Source organism: Gasterosteus aculeatus, chromosome 6, assembly GCF_964276395.1.
Source record: "Gasterosteus aculeatus chromosome 6, fGasAcu3.hap1.1, whole genome shotgun sequence".
NCBI classification, from domain to species: Eukaryota; Metazoa; Chordata; class Actinopteri; order Perciformes; family Gasterosteidae; genus Gasterosteus; species Gasterosteus aculeatus.
This window is the reverse complement of record NC_135693.1, coordinates 12,126,476-12,148,509: the sequence shown is the minus strand read 5'-3', so window position 1 is coordinate 12,148,509 and position 22,034 is coordinate 12,126,476. Positions and strand designations below refer to the sequence as shown.

Here is a 22,034-nt window from a genome sequence, read left to right as displayed (position 1 = left end):
ACCATCATTTAAAATTATGCAGAATTGTCAATCTTCAAGTTGGGTTCACGGATGTTCTTGCTGGATGCTGTTGGATGTGAATGGCCTGGTCTCCTACATCGTGCCAGTTGTATGTATAAGCCATGCAACTGATCAAGTGCTTGGAATAAAACAACTTGAAGTCACCTCCTCTTGTAGTGGGTCGTTCCTCCATGACAGCAACGTCAACCCACCACTTCTGTCCAGACCAAAATATCTATATCTATATCATATAGATTGTCATGACATTTTGTCCAGATGATTGTGGTACCCAGCGGATAAAACTTTAGATCACCGGACTTCTTCAAGAACATCCTGTAGATCAAAGTTTTCAACTGTACTAATCTGATGCCGGGTTGAGCCATTTTGACTATTTCGATTTGCTCAAGGGAGGGATTTGAGCCTGAGCCCTCCATTTGAAGATAAGTAAGTCTTTACCGTCATTACAATGCACACACGCGCCCTGCGCACATCGTCTTATTGTGACAAACACAAATTCTGTGCATTACTCATGCTGTGTTCCTCGGGGCTGAAGTAGCTGCGATGACCACATTTATAGCTCTCAGACACACTGTGGCATTAGCAGGACATCCACTGCAAATGAAATGTGTATGTGTGTGTGTACGTGTGTTCATGCACATCTGCTGAGAGTCTGGAGACGGTCACGCTGTTTGCATCACCTCCGCCAACCCAAACATTTCCACAGCTGCAGTTCTGAACCAAAGGCCTTTCATTCTGTTTTCCACACAAAAAGGCCTTTGTCTGCCGGTGCGCTTGATTTACTGCTAAGACAAATATTTGTCGGCATGTAAATTCCCTGCATGTCGCAAACTCCTTTTCAAAGTGTGTGTGTGTGTGTGTTTTTTTATGTGTTGATCCTCACACACGTGCCTGTGTGAGGTGTGGAGGTGATTTAAGAGTTGTGCTTTGCTGCAGCCACGTCCTTGACCTCGTTTGATGTGAGGGAAACACGCTGCTGGCTCGATCTCGCCCGAGTGGCAGGAAGCAATAAGTCACCCGCCGTCAACGTGTCGCTGTCCAACCTTCAACATGTCCAGTATTGTGGACAAAGAAACACTTCCTGCGACCGCATTCGCTATCACGTAAACAAAATGAAAAGTGCTCCGTGCAGTCGGGAAATAATGTGCGCTGCCTGAAAGCTTATCTTATGTGTTTATAATGGGAGTGAGGTGAAAAAGGGGAGTTAAAAGTCTAAAGACTCAAAAACACTTGGTCATGACTCAGACGTTTTAAAGGTCAGTAAACTGTGATTCCACCAAGGTCGCTGAGGCAGAAAATGTTATTATTCATGCAGAGCTGATGGCAATGAACATGGAGTTATTGCCAAGGTTGCAGAATTTAAAATCACAGTGTTGGGGAGCGTCATTTTTTTCCCCGCAGTCTTTTCATTCACCATTTTTTCAAAATGTGCAGCAATCTTGTCATTAACTTCCAGGAATGGACAGTTTTCCTGCAGCCAGATTTACACAACATGACAGTCCGCTGCCTGCAGCCTTCGTCTGACTAAAATAACCATCTGCACGGAGTTCTCTGGAACACGTGCAGAATAATTCACTGCCACTTACTACTCGCTAAAAACACAAACACTTTAATCTGGGTCAGTACGCTTAGGATGAGATGTGACAGTTTCATTTTTCTAAAAATACAAACTATTAACTTCACTACAGCTAATGAGCTGCAATTTATTATGTTGATAGTTGCTTCTGTCATGCATGAAAAAGGCAGACGTGAAGCAACTGCATAAATAAGCCCAATAGTTATGACTTACTAAATAATAATGTAGTAAGCGAGAACATTTCACCGTGTGAGTGCAAAAATATCTCTTGTGTATGTGAGTGCACAGCTGTGCTCATAAATACTGTTGCAAGTTAGAACAGGATGTAAAATTATAACTTTACTCAGTCTGCCGTTTTATGTCACATAAAGAAAATAAACCCCTTAGACCCTTATCCTGCGCTCACATGCTGCACGCCCAAATATGTCCGTGTCATTTCCAGTTACTATGACATTTACTCACAGTTTTTTCCCCCCCATATCAATAATGTAGGATTATAATTGCTCTCCTTTGAAGTGGCTGTTTAAATAATCCAAGGAGGATTGCTCTCGGCATCCCATTTTGAGCTCTGCGAGGAAAATGAGCCGCTGCAACAAAAAAAAAAAGAAGACAACCGAGTGCTGAGTGTGGAGGTTGAGGCTGACGTTCCAGCTTCTGGAGGTAGTTTGTTTTCAGCGGGCACAGGGAGGTGGAGCATCGGCGAAAAGAAATACACATACTTTAATGATTTTTAAATCATCCTTTTATCATTTTAGAACGACAACGGCAAGGTGAAGAGGTTGGCGGTTCGGACTTGTAGTGTAATGTAAGAAGAGAATTCCTTGTGTGTTGATTGTAACTGACAGCTCTGACAACAAGACCTCATGTGTGTGGTTCTAGGCCGCCATTTTCTTTCTGCAATCAGAACACCTTGTACTGCGGCTGCACTTTAAATGTCAACATTTGCTTGAGTCATTTATGTTTAGCCATCCAAACAAAATAGACACCGTCAAACTATGGATACGAAATGCTAGTGTGATTTCTGGCTATATTTTAATACTCACTATATTTGGGATACATCATAATTCATAAGCATGCTTACGTCATCGTTTGCAACCATATCCTTAATTTAAAAACAATTTAATTTTTAAACAAGTATGTTGTTATTGACTTATTGATATTGTCATCCCTAAAGCAGTATTAGTATATTTTTGTGCCTGTGTGTGTGTGAGTTCAGCCACAGTACCAGTCTAGCAGCGGATGGATGAACACATGGGACGGTGATTAAAATGTATGAACAAGCACCACGTTGGGGAATAAAAAAAAGATCAAAGTGGTGGCTGACGACTGAATAAATGATCAACGTGCTTGTTTTTTTTGTTTTTGCACAGACATACTCCTAATGAGCATGTGTGGAACAGCGGTATTAAATAATCATCTTCGGTGCGAGTCAGTTTGTGCCGCCGCGGCCCCGACTGCGACAGCAGAAGCAGGAGAGCGTGTCATAGAATTAGACAGAAACTCACACACGGAGCCGTCGTTTAGCCTTACAAGCTGAGAGATGAGAAGCTCTGAACAGACAGCAGTATCGCACCGCAGAGAGGAAGCTGCTTTCTGCCCCAGTTCTTCTGCTTCCCAGCCACACCGATTCTGATCACAGACAAAGCATCCAACGATGGATGAGCTTGCAGGCTCAGAGCTGGAATCGGAGTGAATAAAAGTGCTTCATGCCACACTGCATTTGACCATTATGTAAATATGTAAATAAACCTCAACACAGTGCTGGTTGTACAGCTCTGGGATTGGGATCCTCTAATTGGGGGCAAGACAGACATGTCGCGGGTACGTGAAGCATTTTTACATGGCCAAAACAAGGATAATGGCATTATTCTAAATCCCACGTTTGTTATCTTTTTTGGCAGATTCATCTCAGATGCACTTTGAACTTTGTTGTTTATTGCACGGCTGGTATTCATGTACTTACCAAACAAGGCCTCACACAATTCATGAGTCATTAAACATTACGTTTGCATGAGTTAAGGTTGCTAAATGTGGAAAAATTAAAATTTTAGAAACACTTTGCTATTCCTGATCCCTATCTGGTGGGGGATGAAGACCCTGAGGGGACAGACTGTGTGTAAGTCACATGATCCAGTCTTTCGGCATTCACACAGACTGACACACACAGACCAAAGCGGATCGCAAACAAAGGCTTGCAATGTATTATTTCTGCTGAAGCATGAGCGTGAGGAATTCTCCATTAATCAGTTTCATCTTATTTTACGGAGCTGTAACACCGAGCGCTGGGTGGGATGGGTTTGTGGAGTTGTTTCTCAGAATCCCCCCCACCGGGAGCCCGTGTCTGTTCTCACGTATCAGAGCTTCTGCAGAGGCATGTGAGTGTGGGTTTGACTAACACTGTATTTACAGTGGAGCATGTACATACTGTGTGTCTGCGCACTACAGAAACTCACCATGTAGTGCTTCTAATCCGAAACATTTCAAGGTTTTATTTATAGGAAAAGGAGTCTGGAACACCGTGTTTTTGGTCAGATGCCTTTAATGCGGTCGGTGGTTAACATGAGCTTAAGGGATTTAAACATTTTGATCCATGATATAAAATACATCTGTAAATACCTCTCTTGTACATTTTGAAGCTTCTGAGTGTTGCTACGCTAACAAGTGAAACCAGATGTGTGAAACCAAATGTGAAGGCAATCTGTGTAACATTTAGCCACCAACGTCCACCACCAGCAAGATCTCCAAAGTTATTAGAGTTCATCCTCTGTTGACCATTTGTGCCGAATCTCATTACAATTCACCTCACAGTTGTTCAGAAATTCAAATCTGCACCGAAGTGCTTTAGAACAAATATTGCCATCTATTGAACCACACTGCCAACACTTGCTAAAAATACACATTCTAAGCAAAAATATGAGCCACGACTGGATGAGCAGGACCTCGTATCAGTGATTATGAAATAAACCGTCTTCTCTTGGACGTCACAGGTTCCCGAGGGCAAGAACCGCATTTGGAATGGACTCTTGAGCACACAGAGATCTACTCAAACACACACACACACACACACACACACACACACACACACACACACACACACACACACACACACACACACACACACACACACACACACACACACACACACACACACACAGCTGCAACAGCACACAAACATATTGTGTCAGAAGACAATGTGTTTTTGTTGTGTGATGTTGGAAGAATAAGTGATGGTCTACCAGCAAACATGAAGTTAGAAAATGTCTAACTGGAATCTTGTGCAGTTCAGTGAAAAAAGATCTCCAGCCTCCCCCGTCTAATGAAGTGGACTCCGGAAGGAACACACTGGGGAAACGGAGAGCTTGCAGCAGATTTGCACGTTTCCATTCAGCTGGAAATCATATTAGTGTTGTGGGCTGCCGAAGCCTGAAGTTGCAATGAACCATGGAGGCGATTTAAAGGAGAAGGGGATTGAGAGAAGAAGGGCTGAGGGTGAGTTGGGAGGGCGGAGGCTGAATGTGGCAGAGAGGGAAGACATGAAGAAGGGAGATGATTGGCCAGAGTGGCATTAAAAGAAGCAACGTAGCAGAGCAACGTGGAGGGCGAGATGAGCCGGAGGAGAGTAAAGGTGGGGGTTATGTACTTGGCATTGGTGCGGGATATAAATCGGAAAGGTTTTTACGCAGAGGCGGGGAGGTCAGCGGAAGTTCAGCAGTGACAGGCATCCCGAAAATCCTCTTCCTCTGGACGGAGGGCGGCCGCACATCAAAGACTTAAGGTGTTGCTGTGGAGGCTGCTGTTTAAGATAACAGTTTAAAGCTGCACCTTCTTTAAAATATATGCAAACTAGCTGTTTCCTGATCACATGACAGATGTGATTATACATGTGATGCTGGGGATGCAGGGGCCAATGTTCTTGTATACACAAGCATTTAAATTATTCTTGTTTTAATAAAAAAAGAAAAGAAATCCTGAAATAACTTACACTTCATTTCAATCTTATTTTCGGCTATATTTCCACATTATGGACCACACATCTGAATTAAAAAGATTAGTTGAATATGCTGCAGATTTGGTAGAAAATCAGGTTGGTCAGAGGGATCGAAGACAAGATGTAACTTGTTCAAATGAAATCGTTCATGAAAACATCTGTGTAAATGTGCCGTGAATGGCCGGTCCAACGCACCTGCTCAGAAAACTCTGAATGGATTAACATCACTGCTGCAGCTGCTCATTCTGACTGACGGGGACTTTTGCACTTGAAGATCTTGGGGAAACCAAATCCAACAATTTTTTCGAGCAAATTAGGTAATTCCTCCTCTCACACAGCTCCTCTTTCATGGGAGACTCAGGTGGCAGCCTTTTGTGGTTGGAAGAGAAGACCCCGTATTGTGTTTCTGGTCTTGTGAGAGTGGACAGGAGGCAGTGGGCGCAAATCTCTCAACCTGAGAGTCCCAAGAAGAGTTGAGCCAAGCTGTAACCAGCCGACTCCCATGATTTCTCTTGTTGAACAGTAAATTAGTTTAACCAAAGAATGATTGTGGAGTTATTTTTCATGCCATATGCAACCCTTTCTTTTTATGGGCAGCACATCTGTCAGAAATCACCTGAGCTGAATGTGTTTGCTATTCAGTTCTTCGGCTCAAGCCTTTTGAGCAGCGTTTCAGTGCTAGATTCCCCAATATAAAGTTACTCTTATAGTATGCATTCTGCGCTTCCACAACCAACTAAGAACTGGTTTTAATTCAAATTCAATTTTTTATGATGGTATAGGCCTAATGTGTGATGCTATTCATATGTGATGAATATATCCGTTGATACAAAGTCAAACGTTATGAGCTGTTAAGTTACATTAATTTAGTTCCATTAATAACATAAAGTATTTTCTATATTTAAAAAAAAAAAATACATGTATTGTATTTCTTATTTTCTGGCACCGATATTTTGTATCTGTTTTCAATACATTTGTATTTCAAAATACAAATCTCTGATAAACATCCGCTGGAGATATTGCTTCATCGCTCGTCGCAGCCCCCCCTTGTGCCCCCCCCTTACCCCTTCCCCTCCCGGGTCCTAAACCTTCTGCGGATCAGCAGTCGAGCCCCTTCTGGTCTGGAGAGCAAAGGACTGAGCCCGCCCCGCTGAGCATCAGCCCGGGCTGCGCCGGTGGGGATAACCGAACGCGCTCAGCCCGGACAGCAGCCGTCCGATCGGCAGCGGATCCGCTGAGCCGCTGCGGGGAACCGGAGCGGCGACCGCAGGAGGAACTACGGATAAAGACCACAACGTTTGACTCGCTGCTCGCTGTCTTTCAGAAGAAAAGGAAAAAGTTGTGACACCCGCGGAGAGAAGAACAGCCGACGGGAGACTCGCGCAACGCATTTGCCGTCGGAGAAAACGTTGCTTGAGGAGAACATCCTGTGAGTAGATGCAAAAGTGATCCAGCGGGACACTTTTGTTTTTCTATTTCTTCAACAGGAAGGTTAAGTCATGGTTTAAAGCGGTCCTACCCGCTCCTTAAGGAAACTAAACACGATGTAAAATCACCTTTATCTTGCTGTTGGCACATATTTGGCGAAATGACCCCAAATATAATCGTTGTTTATGGCCATTTAAGTCAAAATGGAGGTTGATAATACTAAGTTATGTTTGTGCTGCGTTGGACTTAATCTACATTATTAATTGGTTGTGGAAGTTTGACTTACAGTACTTCTCTTTAATGCGCAGTTGCTGCGGTTGAAAGCAGTGACTTTTGCTATGAATTATTGTTTGTGGTGAGAGAGAGAGAGAGAGAGAGAGAGAGAGAGAGAGAGAGAGAGAGAGGGAGAGAAACTAGAGAAGAAGCATTGCTCTGTTATCTCCATCCAGCTGTTTCAGTGAATGGGGTTGGCTGCCCCGTGCAACTGGCACACCACGCACACACACACGCGCGCACACACACACATCCTCAAACAACTGCTTTTGCATCTCTCTGCTCTTGTTACGTTAGTTTTGCCTCTTAAAATCTGCAGCTGCTTTTGTTAAAAGACGAGAAAGAGTAAATGAGGATGACTGCAATGGGATGAAAGGGTCACACGCGAAGAGAGCGACGGACCTTCGCACCTGCACCTGTTTCATGCTCTCAAGGCCCACTTCAATATCACAGTTACTAGTTACTAGTCGAACTTGAACCGCCCGGGGTCCTTTTGGACCATGAATAATCTCCACAGGAGGAGACGTCAATGCTGAAACATTCCCTCCATCTTCTTCTCATCTTTGGTTGAACACCTTCGCTGCAGCTTGATGGATGGGTTGGACGTCATGTCCTCCCAGCTAGGAGGCGTAAACTGAATGCAAACACCAAGACAACCGCCGCACGGACGCAAAAAAAACGCCGCAAATGTGGATTGTTCTATCTGCACGCACACACACACCCTCCGTCCTCTGTCCTCCATGCAGGTTGACTTAGCGTTCCGGCATCATCAAGCCACCTCACCGGGAGGCCCCTTTATCATCCTGCCCTTTCACCACAGAACAGGGACACATGCAGAGAGAGAGAGGGGGGGGGGGGGGGGATTTGGTGGTGGGACGTGATGACCAAGCTGTCATGCGATGAGGAGGATTGTAGCAGCTGAAGAGGCGGACGAGGGGCAGGTGGTGGAGGAGGGTGTGATGCTGAGGGATCATTTTTTGTCACAGGGCTTCTTCACAGGGCAAGAAGCCCTGAGGGGGGGGGGGGGGGGGGGTCACGGTTCAGGATGCTTTAGATAACATGTAGCCCTGAAACAGTTGTTCGTTCTGCCCTTTCTAGCTTTGCATGATTATTAACCTCATTTTCTTCATTCACCTTCCTGCTTCTAGTGTCAAACAAACCGACCTCTTCTCCATTCATGTCTACATTGAGTCAACAAATATGTGTGAGTCAAAACTAGAACACAGCCAGAAGCACAATCGCACATCCTGCACAGTACTCGTGCTCTGGAGATGCTGAAACATTAAAGACGCCTAGTTTCCGAAATGCGGCGGCAGCTTTTGCAGCTTAATTTGCTCATTAGATAATCTCAGCTGAAAATAGCACGTAAATGTGCGCACAGGCACAGCTGTGCACTCTGCAGCCCTCTTACATAACAAGCAAAGGGAAATCCCATATTAAAGGATGTATAGAGGGAACCGTCTGATCCGCACCTGCAAGGCTACATTATCAAAATGCCCCTGCTGCCTTCTGGGATTGAAATGAGCCACACTGTTATTGTGTGTAATTAAAGCACGTCAGCAATATTCAATTCATTGTCCTCCGTCGTGATGTAACAGACCCCAAAAAGCTTCTTGGGCTCATCTGGCGCTTCCCCTCACAACCCTTTTCATGTCGTCAGTGCAATGTCTGACTGGCAGGTCTGTTTGATGTTATGTAGCGGTTCCCTTTCCTGGATGCAGATGTGTCATGTGTTGATAATCTGCATCGGCTGTAATGTTTCTAACGTATGGCGTTTTAAAGACACACCAGCAGATGGATCAAAGTGAGCGCACAACAGGCGCGTGAACTCCCAAAGTTGACAGTAACATTAATTAAGTCTTGATTTTAAACCAAGCACATGTGTGGAACATCTGCAGATGTGAATTGGATCAACTTACATTCTGGAAATGTTACTGTGGCCAAAAATAGACAAAGAAACGTGGACATTGCAGAGCGGAGGAGGAGATGATTCTTCTCATGACTGCCATTGATTACTTCTAATGACGGATCTTCTCTTTAAAAGCTTTTAAAGTTTAGTTTTAAGAATGGCTTCTTTTTCAATTGTTGTTGACGTGGTTGAAGCTGTTAACTTAAACTTTTTACTACAAAACAACAGTATTTTGTTTTGTTGGAGCAGCAGGTTTCATGTTTACATCAGATTAACGGCTTTGAATCAGAAGAAAGACAGAAAACAATAAATCAATCAATTAGCTGAGGTTGAGTTTATTGGACATTATAGACTCCATTGAGATGCAAAACTCTCTTTGATTATCAAACCGCGTGATCATTTTATAATTTGTTTTCAATTATTGGATTGTTTTATACCACAATCTGTGGTATTGTTTTTCGACATTGTAGAAACAAAAATCGTAATCTTTGTTCATTCTGGAGTCGATTGTCCCTGATGGATTACTAAACAAGCTGCACGCACGGAAGAGTTAACTTTTCTGACAATTGAGTTTCACATTTTAGAGCTTTTTAGGAGCCCTGACTGCTGCTGCAGCAAATCCATAATATCATTGCATCTCTCATTAAATATTTAAGGACATCTGAGTGAAGTCTTGATTTATTGATAAATCCAATCCCAGTAAGATTATTGAACTCATACAGGATGCTAAAGCAGATGTTGTACTCAGGGGCCGAAATCCCAAACAACACACAAGCTTATTGTTTCCTGTTACAGGCTGCAGGAACTGTGCAGGAAGCCTCTTCTGCAATCCATGTATTGAACTACTTTGTTTTTATTATCATTTGTTATTTGCCTTAAAACGAATGAATGAGGACTTTTTGAGTTATGCATGATACCAAATCTCTCAAAATAAATCAATGTGTGTACACTGACATTATGATTATTTGGACATTACGCAGACTCATCTAATTACTGATTGAGCGATTGTCCCGATGCATGTTTTTCTTTTAACCGCCGTTTTGTCATAGACAGAAGCTGTAAAAAAAAACACGTTATCGTCCGATTTAAATCAGTCCTTAAACACATCAAAGACACAGAAGTGGTGCTTTTTTTTTTTTTTTTGTGGGGCTCGATTTAATCAACAAACCAATCAGTTGACCAAATCGTATGTGTCAGTGGACTAGTCATTTGTCTGGGAGCCTTAAACGTTACGCTTACTAAACATCAGCATATGCATATTAGAGGAATGTGGAGCTACAGGAGCTACATGCAGACAGACATCTGCTCTGCCAGCTCATCAGCCTCAAGGTGTGGCTGCACAGACTCCGGCGGTCCACTCCTGTCATCGTCAAGGTGTCCTCAGTCTCAGCCTGTCATTAACCCCCTTTGGACTTTTACCAACTTAAACGCCCCCCCTGAAGGCAGCAGCCATTAAAAGCTGTGTGAGCTTGGTCCCCGCCTGTGCGTCATCAAGCTCGTGCAGAACCCTTTTCAACATGAAAAGAGACTCTAAGCGTGTTTTCCTGCGTTAGTAGATTGCATGTCAATTAAATTGCTGTTGTAATCTGATCGCTGAGATGGCAGGCGGGAGATGAGCTCTGAAAGCCTTTACAGTCTGCAAGAGGAGTCAGAATCAATGCAGAGTGGAGTAAGTCTGTTTTTAATGGACGTTAGGGGGCAGAGCTCTGGCACAGATCTCATCACAGCTCTGAAGTGCTGAAGTCCGCCAACTGCTCCCAAAACCCATTAGTGGGCCAATCAAATTGTGTTTTCTCAACACTGGTGTCTTGTTCACTTTGCCCTCAGAGACGGTAAAGAAACTCCTATTACACTGTGATATCATCACGATCTCACAATATGTGTCGCAAATAACGCAGCTTAATCAATATCTAATCTACGTTAAAAACTCACGCTTCAGTTTTGGACTTGTCAGTGACGGCGTGTCAGTTTCCAGTCGTTACACGCTTATGTCTTTCTAGAATGAACATCTGTCTTCCAAGGAATGTGGCTGTAGGCAAAAAAAACCACGTCGTTATGTTTAGGCAGCGGGTTGACCTTAACGTGACCCGCGAGTGTCCTAACAAAATCATAGTTGTTATGTTAACTGCTTTTGTTCAAATGCAACATCCTGTCTGTGTGCAAAGTACGAGTGCCTCCCCTGCACAGGGGAACAGTTTTCATCCATTTGAGCTCGGCCCGGCCTTCCTCCTCCTCTCCTCCGGTGGAGAAGCTAAAGTGGCCTCATATGTCACAAAGCGTCACTTCACCGCTGTCAAGAAGTTGATGTATGAGGAATGAAATGGCCAGTGCTGAAACAGCAGACACACACACACACACACACACACACACACACACACACAGCGCGCAGATACACGCAAAGACAAGATTGATGGATGACGCCAGTATTTGGTCCGGAGTGGAGGCTCAGTAGCAGATGAGCGGTTTTAAGTTGACTTGCAGCTGCAACAATCAAAATGTTGTTTTTTTTGATAGCGATCTTGTGGGAGAAAATCCATTCAGGAGTCAAGAGACCTGTTTCTGTAGCTGGAAATCAGAGCACAACTCTGTCAGAGCCCCTCTTCCTTACAAGTGCGGAAGCCATTGATTAAGCTAACGCTTGATTCGCTTCTATTGGAAGCCTGATTTGTGCCAGCAAGGGAAGGAAAACATGAATCATTGATTCGGTTCAGAAAGCTCATCAGCGTCGCGACTTGGCTGCAATTTCCTCCGGTTTTTTGGAAGAGCCTCCTCCGATATAAATCTCACAACACCACGTTATCTTCAAGCTTTGCCCAAAACAATTACCTCAGCGAGATTGAATCAGTGAGCTTCCCAGCACTTTGCAGTGCGGCTCCTCTGAGCTAATAACACAAGCAAAGATCTGTTGACACCCAGTTGTTTGGAGATGTGTCGGATCTATGGATCAGGTTTTCCTCCAGCCTCTTCCCCCGAGGGGCAGAAGATTTAACCATGAGAGAGTTTAGATCATGTCTGCACACTGTATCGGTTGGACTACGTGATCCCTCCTATTTGATTGCTGACAGATGCCTGGGAGCCATCGCGCAATTGCGAAACATTCGGCAGATTTTAAATCGCAGTTGCAGTTTGTGGGGAGACGCTGTCGCTGGTACCCTGCTAAGTTTTAGCTGGACTTGGGCGGACAGAGAGGATTCGTAGAGGTGGTGTCTGGCTTTGTGTCGCAGTGTCTTTGTCTTCTCTGCACTATCCTGCGCACAATTGGTTATGGAGGATTGTGTCCATCTGCTGAGTGAGATTCCTTGGAAACCAGAGACACAGTCTGGATAAAAAGATGAACAACGCGCTTTTGTCTTCTAGCCGATCAGCAGAAAAGTGAAATCTAGTCCTCAGCATGACATATACTGTAAGTGTGTGTGTGTGTGTTGAATTTAAAATGTACCAAACAATGTGACACTTTCACACGCGTCCTCAAGCCTCCCTCGGCCTCCCTCTGCCTTTGACGTTCAAAAGTTGTATTGTCCAAATAAGCCGTTGATATCATAGTATTATCATTAACAGGCCAGATCAGCGTGAAGCTCGCTGTTTGGGGTCTTGCCCCCCCTGCCTCCCTTGGCCCAGACTGAGGGGAGGCATAAGTAGGTCAAAGTTTACTGGAGCGTCCTGTCTGAGCAGGAGGGGTGGAGGGATGTTCATGAACAATATTATAGCCAGCGCAGCTCGCTATAGAGCGCTTGACCGTCTGAATTCTAGGAACGTTTATGTTGGATTTCAACTATAATGGAGAGGGGGGGGTGATAAAACAACTGACGATAATGAGTGACTTGAAGTATTGAGTGACAATTATTATTCGTTAAATCTTAGCTGATCAATCACAGAGCCTTTGGTATAAATATTCTTATGTAAAACAGCAAATTACAGCACAGAAATGCAGAATATATCTTCATGGAATATTCTACCTGCATCTGTAAATATGTATTACTGTTCTTATCTATTTCTATGCTCATATTATAAGTTATTCTTTTAATACACTCTTCATGTGTTAATGTTATTCTTATTGGAGTTTATTGAGGGTAAGTTGAAACCCCCTGAAATCTTTGCTGACCTCCAGTGGTTGAACTTCCCACCTCGCTGCTCACCAGCCTGGCGTTAAGAGCGCCTCTAAACTCTTTTAACGTATATGTTCAGAAGGAACCGCCCGCCCTCCTCTTTTACAGAGACGGTTTGAGCTGAACGCTGATGTCAACGCGTTTACTACAAACAAGGTCATTTTAAACTAGAGATACTCGCATGCTGCTTAATGCCGCATGTGTCTTTGTGTGATGTAAGTCGCTTTGGATAAAAGCGTCAGCTAAATGACCTGTAATGTAATGTAATGAGGAGGTCTGGTGTGTTTGCCTGCCGGCCTTGGGGACCCTTATTTAGCCACACAGATCTCTCTGGATGAGGATGTCTGGGTTTCTGGGTGGGGGGGGGGGGGGGGGCGGTGGGGTCAGAGGTCAGACTGTTGGCTCAGAGTTGAGGAGAGAAGAGCTGGAGGGTTGAGGGTCATGTGGTGGGAGCTAAGCCTTTGTTTTTGAAGACGTCTTGTTACCGTAGCTCGGCTTTTACAACAGAAATGTCTGACACCTGACGACAGAAACAATCTGGAATATTTATAGTTGTTGTCAGCGGAGTTTGTTTAACATGAATATGTCCCGATTCTGTTTCCCTCCTCACTTTGAAAGAGCTTTTTAAAAAGATCTGATGTTTCCGTTGATGGTGAAATAAAGTGTCAGCGGATCTGGGTTTGCTGCTGTGCAGAATTAAAATCTTAGCTCTTGCCTGCTGTTGACGATGAAACCAAAAGATTGAGGTAGAAACGGAGACGCGGCGGCGGCGGATACAGAGATGCGCGGATGAAATGAGGCCGTTGTCATCCCGTCTCATTTGCTATGCAGGGGTTGGGAGGGGATTAGCCTCGCTTACATAACACGGTCTCTCCCCCATCTCCCTCTCCCCCTTTTGCTCGTCCCACACACTCTTCTGAGATCAAGATTGGTTTGGGCCTTTTTGTTATTGCAGTATTGTGGATATCTTTCTTTTTTACTCTTCAATAAAACGGGCAAAAGAGTCAGAGGCGGACGGACAATGGGGGGATTTGGGGAGACGGTGAAGGAAGGACGTGCAGGGAAGCAACGTGGAGTTTGTGGAGGAAGTAGAAAGCAAAGCGGACGTGATAAAAGGTCTGCAGATAGAAGGCGAAAAAAAGGAGAAAGGGGGGGGGGGGGGGGGGGGTGAGGCTAAATGAGATTGTCTATATATAGTTTATCCCTGCTGTTAGATCGCCTGGACCGGCGCAGCAAAGCTCAGCATCCATGTCAGTCCTCATGTCAGTCTTCATTAACTCTATACACACACACACACACACACACACACACACACACGGTATCTAGCCTATACCCCGAGGCCGTTGTGAAAATGTGTGTACACGTTGACCTTTGCCACTGAGTAAAAGAAAATTACACACTGACAGATTTGACTGTGTGTGTGTGTGTGTGTGTGTGTGTGTGTGAGGCGCTCAAGTGCTATAGTTATAAATATATCATAAATATGCTGTGGAACGTTGTGAAAACTGCATTACAAGCTTGTCTTCACACAATCAAACGCAGAGTGAGAACACAAACCCTGATTCTTACTTGTTAATCTTGGGAATAAATTAACCGTGCACGCGTTCTTTTGTGTTCTTCGATCACACGTGCATATCTGTGTTGTTTCGTCCTGGCTCATACAGGCAGCTACAATCCAACATGCAGGTACGTGTTGCAGGGAGATAAAGACATCGAGCATGTGGGCTTCCCTGATGACTTGTCAGTGCTATTGGACCGGCTGCTTTAATTTAGTTAAATTACGTCAATAACACAATCTCTTTCCACTAGCCATTGATTGTTTGTTCATTTTTTTATTTATGGAAACATAGCTACAGCTAAATTGATTTAATCAACCCACCTGGGGAAACGTTACATAGCAAGTTGTTAGAGCGAGAGGACCGACCAGCTACTGTAAAAGTTCCTGTCTGATTCATGGAACGGTCTCGTGGTTGCACAGGACCTCGTTTGTTTCGGATGCTTGTGCCCCCGGATCCCACCGCTCCAATAACGCAGTCATTCACAATATGTGCAGCCGTGCAGGCGCCTGCACGGCTGCAGACCAAGAGACGGACAATAGTGAGCGTTACGACTCGCTTATTGTACACACACACACACATATTGTAGCGGCAGAACGGAAGAATAAAAATAAAAACAAAAGGATGCAAATTAGCAGAACGTCAGTGCTCCTCAAAAATGAATGGAGCATTCATAAAACATTTTATAATACAGAATTTTGCATAATAAGTACTTTTAGTTTTCATATTTTAGGTACATTTAGCTGATAATACTTATTTGTACCCACAGTAACTAGTATTTGGTGTGTGATGGAGTATTAGTATATAGTACAAGGTACAGTACAGTCAGCCGGCCTGACAATACGCGTGACAGCATGAATCCTCTGTATTTAAGGTCCATGCACAATTAAAGTGCAGCCAGATGCTGCCGGATGCTTCAGGGTGTTTCCATGGAACATGTGCAGATCTCCGCTCTCTAGCGGACACACCGCCTCATAGTGACTTTCCCATGCACACCAGGTTCCATCCCCGGGGATCTGTGCACAGACACTGACATGACGGGAAAAGAGCCGAAGACAGGAGGCATATATGAATATGTGAGGAGACAAATGAAAGGAGATGCTTCATATCCCGCAGACGGAGGTATTTTGATAACAAATGTGGAAGGCGGAAACATTCAAAGGGCAACTTGTTTTGCTTTGGCTGTGGTTAAATCGCTGAGAAGGAAAATTAAAATCGTCCTGAACTATTTAACATTTTTGATTTCTCCGTGCTCTTTTTCTTCTCCCGTCCACTAGTCACTAATTCCACACAGAAGACCGTCATTGGTCACCAGCTGTTTGTAGTTTCAATGAAGAGGTTGATTGCGTGAAGCTGTGGCCGAAAAGAAATAACAAAATGTTTAAAGATTTTCACCCTATAGTGCATCATTTTTTTCTCGAATGATTTTCTATTCCAGATTCTCGCTTTGTGAAAACTGTTTCAGGCCCAAAGACATCAAAGGATCCATTATTAAACTACACAATTACACTAAAACAAGTTTCTGTTATATTCTTTCCAGCCATCGTTAATCATTTCATCAGCCTTAAAACGAGATAAACCAGCTACAACAGAAAAATGCTGCTTACAAATTGACGCAGTATTAAGAATGTCATAATCTAATGTGGAATCATGTTATGCAGTACGTCTTTACTGACTTACTCTGACATTTTGTTTTAATACTTTAAGATTAAGATTGTACATCTTCTACCACTAGTCTCATACTTATTTTCCAGGTCTTTTGTTGTAACAACAGTGCTCCCCTGAGGTTTTCCGTCAGCCTTGATTATATTGCCAGACATCGACAGGCTGCCCTCTAGTGAGCTGCACTGGATCAACACCGAGCTTGACCCGAGCTCCTTGATCACAAGTGAAGTGCAAACTAACAACCTGGAGTTTAATCTATACAGCAGAGAGATCCATCAGCAGGCAAGTGCAGTTGCCATTGTGGGTTTTTTCGTAACCTATAAGATGAATGTGCCTCATTAATCATGGTCATTTGTCTCCAGTTGTAACAGTAGAAGGTCAGTGATTAAACCCTCGTTCTCTGTAACGTCGCCAACTCTCTCTCTCTCTCTCTGTCTTCCCCTCCCTCGCCCGGAGGTTCGGAGGGAGAACTGCATTTCGCTGCTGTCGCGCTCTGCTTTTCATGGCTCTGATGTTGTCTGCCACCAAATCCCAGCTGAATGAAAGTCAGAAATTGAAGCAGCAAATCATGTTTTTATGTATGTGTGCTTACACGATGAAAGCAGGCTGGAAAGTGGGCCAAGCATCACACCGGGCATATTATGGCAACAAAAGCAGCTTTCCACTGTCTTAGAAAAAAAAGAAAAAGCAGCAGCGGCAGGCGGCGGTGCCGAGCTCCGAGTACAACGTGAGAGTCTGGGTAATGGAAGGATGGATGCATAGAAATGGCAACACCTTGATATGCTATTCCTGGGTATGTTTCACTATTCTATTAGCTCAGGCCAGGTTTAGAAACATTGCTGTTTAAACTGACATACCTGGACATTTACAATGTGGCAAAACACTGGGATACAGAGATATTGCCTACATATCTCTCTGGTGCAGCCTGCAACTTCCCATCGTTTTTAGTTTAATCTTATCTGGTGCTTGGTCATTGAATAATACTTTGAACTATAAAATTGTTGAAAATGCTTTTCATACATCTGCTTGTTCTGTCTCTCCCAACCGCCCCAAATATACTGACGCATAATGCCATTGTACTTCCATTAACTGTGGTCCCTGCAGTGAGGACATATGCTACTATAGCAACCAATTGATCTACCAGTGACCTATAGGAATAATAATCTCTGTCTAATCTGCATGTGGGTGTACGTACATCACCAGCCCATCACACAGGGGCGAGAGGTGATCTCCCGATTAGAGAACTGCCCTGCAGAGATTATTAGAGCTTCATAGGTCAAGTCTTATAGCCTCAAAGTCTTATGGTTTTATGAAAATTATAAGATGGCTCAGATCTGTGGGTGTGTGCATGTACTGTACATGCGTGTGTGTGTGTGTGTGTGTGTGTGTGTGTGTATACATATAGTTCAGTGTATGTGTGTGTGTGTTTCTATAAGCCTTTTTCTAGTTTGGACCCTTTAGCCTGGTGAGCGTCCAGTTGAGTCCAGTACTTTGATCCACACTGAAACATCTCAACAAGCATGCAAAGGAATGCCGTTCGATTTGACAGGATGGATCCTGGTGACTTTGGTTTGGTTGATTTGTGGTTATGATCCAATATTTAAGTTGATGACAAAATACCAGGCAGAAATTTGAAGAGACAATGCAAAAGTGCCTTTGATTTTCCTTCTTTCTATTAGGCAGCAGAGTCGACTCCTCCAGTTCTTTACTGTAATGAAATCTAAAAGAAAATAAACATATTTCTCACTTTTCAACCAGTCATATCTTATACTCATGAAGTTTGTATATACATTACCTAGAAAGATGACCAACCTAAAAGGTTGTGGTGGTACATCAGAATACACCCCCCCCGTTATTTCACCAATTTTAGCCCCAACTCATCCCTGTGTCCCCAAGGGAAGACCATGACCATCTGTCCTCCTGGGGTTCCCTGTTAGGACAGACGGATGTCTTTACCCCCATCAGCTGCAGATGATCAGGCTTTGTCCCGCCGTAGTTTCCGATAACGAGTGCAGGACACGTGGCCATTAAATCAGACCTCAAATAGCTGACACACAATAATTATCTAATGGGAGGAGTCCCAAATCCGCCAATTCCTTCCTTCCCATTCCTGTGGAAGCTATTTGATGTTTTCATCCATTGTTGATCAAAGTTTAACCTAAATATCAGATTTTCTATGCAGCAAAAAGACAACTATAGCAGTTTTAGCAATGATTTTTGTGTGACTGTCTATGTTTGTATTTGTCCTCCGTCTGTTTATGACAATAGCTGTGAAAGAGCCTCGTCAGCATCTGTTCGTGGCTCCTAAAAGCAGCTGAGAGGCTTAGGACTGACCTCTGCACCGGACACAAGGCCAAAATCAATAGTCGTATCAGATCACTTATCAGAATGTACCAAGCCGGCTGATTATCTCATTGGCTGCGTGTGTGGAGAGTGGAGAAGTGGTGGGAAAGGAGGAAAGAGACAAACCTGAGAAGAAGTTTTTTTTTTTTTTGACCAATTTACCATTTTGATATTAGAGCTTAGGTCATCATTACATGCTTGGCATTTTGCATTGTACTTGTCATAGTGTGGTCATGGGCCGGTTCTACAAAGTTCGGCCAGTGGGGGCGTAATGTTCTCATAATGTTGAGGGAATATTGGGTGAACTGTCTTAAGTCGCACACAAACAAAACTACAAATGATTGACGATATTGCTCTATAACACAAAAGCATTGCAGGTTTATTAAACTGTCCATGCTCCAAACGGAAGTGTAATTTGAGTCAACAGGTCGGTATTAACGCCCTGTGTTATTTCCCTTCAGCCCTGATTGCAGGAGGCTTCGGAGAGGAGCCGAGTCCCGGGATGAGAGCTCTCTGCCGCTTCCCTGTTTCCCCCAGACCTTCAGCACACTGGGAGACACCCTGAGGTAAAGAACCAGACAAAAACAGAAAAACACCCTCCGCCGACGCCACCCGTCTCTGACAACGTTGACCTTTGGCGTTTGCTGACTGACGCGTCCCACGCTCCTCCATCGGCCTCTTGTTCTCTCTCTGCCTCCCTTTCGGTCTTGTTCTTTTTTCTTCCTGGTCAGCGGGGACATTGATCGGTGGTCTGTCTTCTTTGTGTGGAATCAGTTTTGAGTGAACCGCTGTGGTCACTTTGTCACACACACACACACACACACACACACACACACACACACACACACAAGAACACGCGTACATGCACACGCATTTATGGAAATTGGGGTCTTGGCCTCAGTCTTTGAAGTGTCCGGTTAGGGATCGGGTTCGCAGATGGATGACAGTTTGAGAGTGCGACACAAGAGGGGGATGGGGGGTGGGGGAGGGGGGGGTGTTTAGAGGAGGAGGAGGAGGAGATGAGGAGTCAGGAATTTGTCCCCTGCAGCAGCAGCCGGGTGACAGCAATCCCTCCAAGAAGTCAGAGGTGTGTCAGTCCGTTTACTGCTTCCACGCTCTCCACGCTGCCTCCCCGCGAGCTATATTTGTGTCAATCAGTGTTGGACAGTGTTAACTACAGCCCCTTGTTTGGTTTGTGTTGGACAAACAGTGAAGGGCAGTGCTGGTGAGAAATGCCGGGTGGTAATAGCGTGCGCTCCCCACAGCTGCAGCAGCTGTCTGCCTCTCTCCTTTCTACTGTCTCCATTACAGATCTCCTGTCTGTTCTCCTCCGGTGAAGCTCAGCCTGTCCCGGCCCAGCTGTCCCCTTCCTTCATTAGTCGTCCCGCGACGATGCCCACTGCCTGCGAGGTCACTTTCAAACACACACAGGACCCCCACTTTGTGTCTTATTTTTAGGTGTTGCGTGTTTGATATGAGTTAAAGCTGCAGGAATCCATATTTGTATGTTGCCTTATAAGAGCCTGCGAAGATGCCTTTTAACCTCTTTCAGTTCTCTGTTATAGTTTTAAGCTAAAATAGGAACTCCCGCTGACTCTCACCGACAAAATCACGCACAACACACACTGCAACACACACATATATAATAGACTCAAAAGCTTTCTGGTGTTGTTCTTTTCAGCACAGAAACGTGGGCCGCGTTAATGGCAGTAAAGTGCCAAGTCAGACAGCAGAAGCAAACTTTCTCCTCACTTTCTACTGTGGGAGCCAGAGGGAGGTACAGGGCAATGCAAAAAAGAGAGGGAGAAGACAAACAGACACACACACACACACACACATAGCATTGCTCAGTACTCGCTAGCTGTCCAGCAGTCGATGTGATTTGTTTGTTCCTTATGTATGTCTACCATCTTAACATCTTAGTTAAGTAGTAGTATGAAACACAAAGTACTGAGGTTATTACTGTACTGAGGTATTTGCAAAGTATTGGCCAATTGTGTTTTGTTGTTGATGTCACGTCTTTTGTTCCCTCATGAAATTATATAATTGTACCTCTTTGTTTGAACTGAGGCCATAACGACAACCGGTCACAACGTGGCTTCCTCTGATGCTGCCACATGCCACAAATGTAGAATAATGTGTAATCAACAGATTAATCCAACATTTAAATCATCTCGAAACCTTTTGAATCCCTCTCCACTCCTCCGGCTACCTGCTGGTTGTCTCTGTGAGTGTGTGGAGTGTGCCGGCACAGGATGAGCAGGAACGTTACGTAACTCACCCCGTTTGGGAGAATTGACCCCCCTCCCTTCCTAGTGGCTGCGGTCCTGAATGTAGTCAATGCTGTTTTATAATTGCACTGCCATGTAGCCAAAGGGTAGATGATGAACAATCGGGCGGGTAGGACGTCTTCCCCTGGATACCTCTGTGGGTTATTGAGGTTGCACAATAATCGACCAAACAGAGTGGATCAAAATGTTTTTCAAAAAAAATTCAATCCGACGCAGCATTGTGTCGATGCAGAATGTGTGAAAAAGAAGGGGATGGATGAAGCTCAGGGTGAGAAGAGAAAGGGGAGGAGAGAGGCAGAGGAGAGTAGTGTGTGTGTGTGTGTGTGTGTGTGTGTGTGTGTGTGTGTGTGTGTGTGTGTGTGTGTGTGTGTGTGTGTGTGTGTGTGTGTTAAAAGAGGGGAACTAGAGGCAGGGGGGCTGGCGGACAAAAGGGAGAGAAGGGAGGGAGGAATGAGGAGGGGGGGGGCGGCGCTAAGGCAGACAGAAGGGGAAGGAAAGCCGAGAAGAGGAACAGTGGAGTGAAGTGAGGAGGAGGGAGGAGGAGGAGGAGGACAGGAAGGGAAAATAAGGAGGGCTTCCATTTGAAAGTCCTTGTGTCAGGATATGAGTTCCTGGCACGCTGCAGGAAGCCGGAGTGTTGAAGAGAAGAGGTAGACGACGGGTGGAACGAAGGAGAGACGGGGACGACCCGGTCCGACAGAGACTGCAGGGGATTTATACTTTCATATTGTTTTTCCAAGAGGGACGGAGACAAGTGGAGGCGACGATGCAGAGCTCTCTCTGGGGTGAGTGTGGAGCCGAGTGTGTGCTGGTGCATGTGTCCGCACAATGGGGGTTTGCGTCCTAAAAGTACCCTGCCCTTTGTCCCACTTTGGAAACTT

The 22,034-nt window shown here is 44.6% G+C and overlaps 1 protein-coding gene across 2 annotated transcripts in view; it reads left to right on the top strand.

Moving 5' to 3' along the window:
- Positions 1-6,670: 6,670 nt before the first annotated feature.
- Positions 6,671-22,034, top strand: part of LOC120820586 (leucine zipper putative tumor suppressor 2 homolog) — a 31,069-nt gene continuing 15,705 nt past the window's right edge. The window contains exons 1-2 of one of the 2 annotated variants that reach the window (XM_040178532.2): positions 6,671-7,011; positions 19,324-19,428. The gene's annotated coding sequence lies outside the window, so the exon portion shown is untranslated. Of the gene's footprint in view, positions 7,012-19,323; positions 19,429-21,631; positions 21,939-22,034 lie in introns of those variants that run through there. The other variant, XM_040178533.2, reaches the window with a different exon arrangement.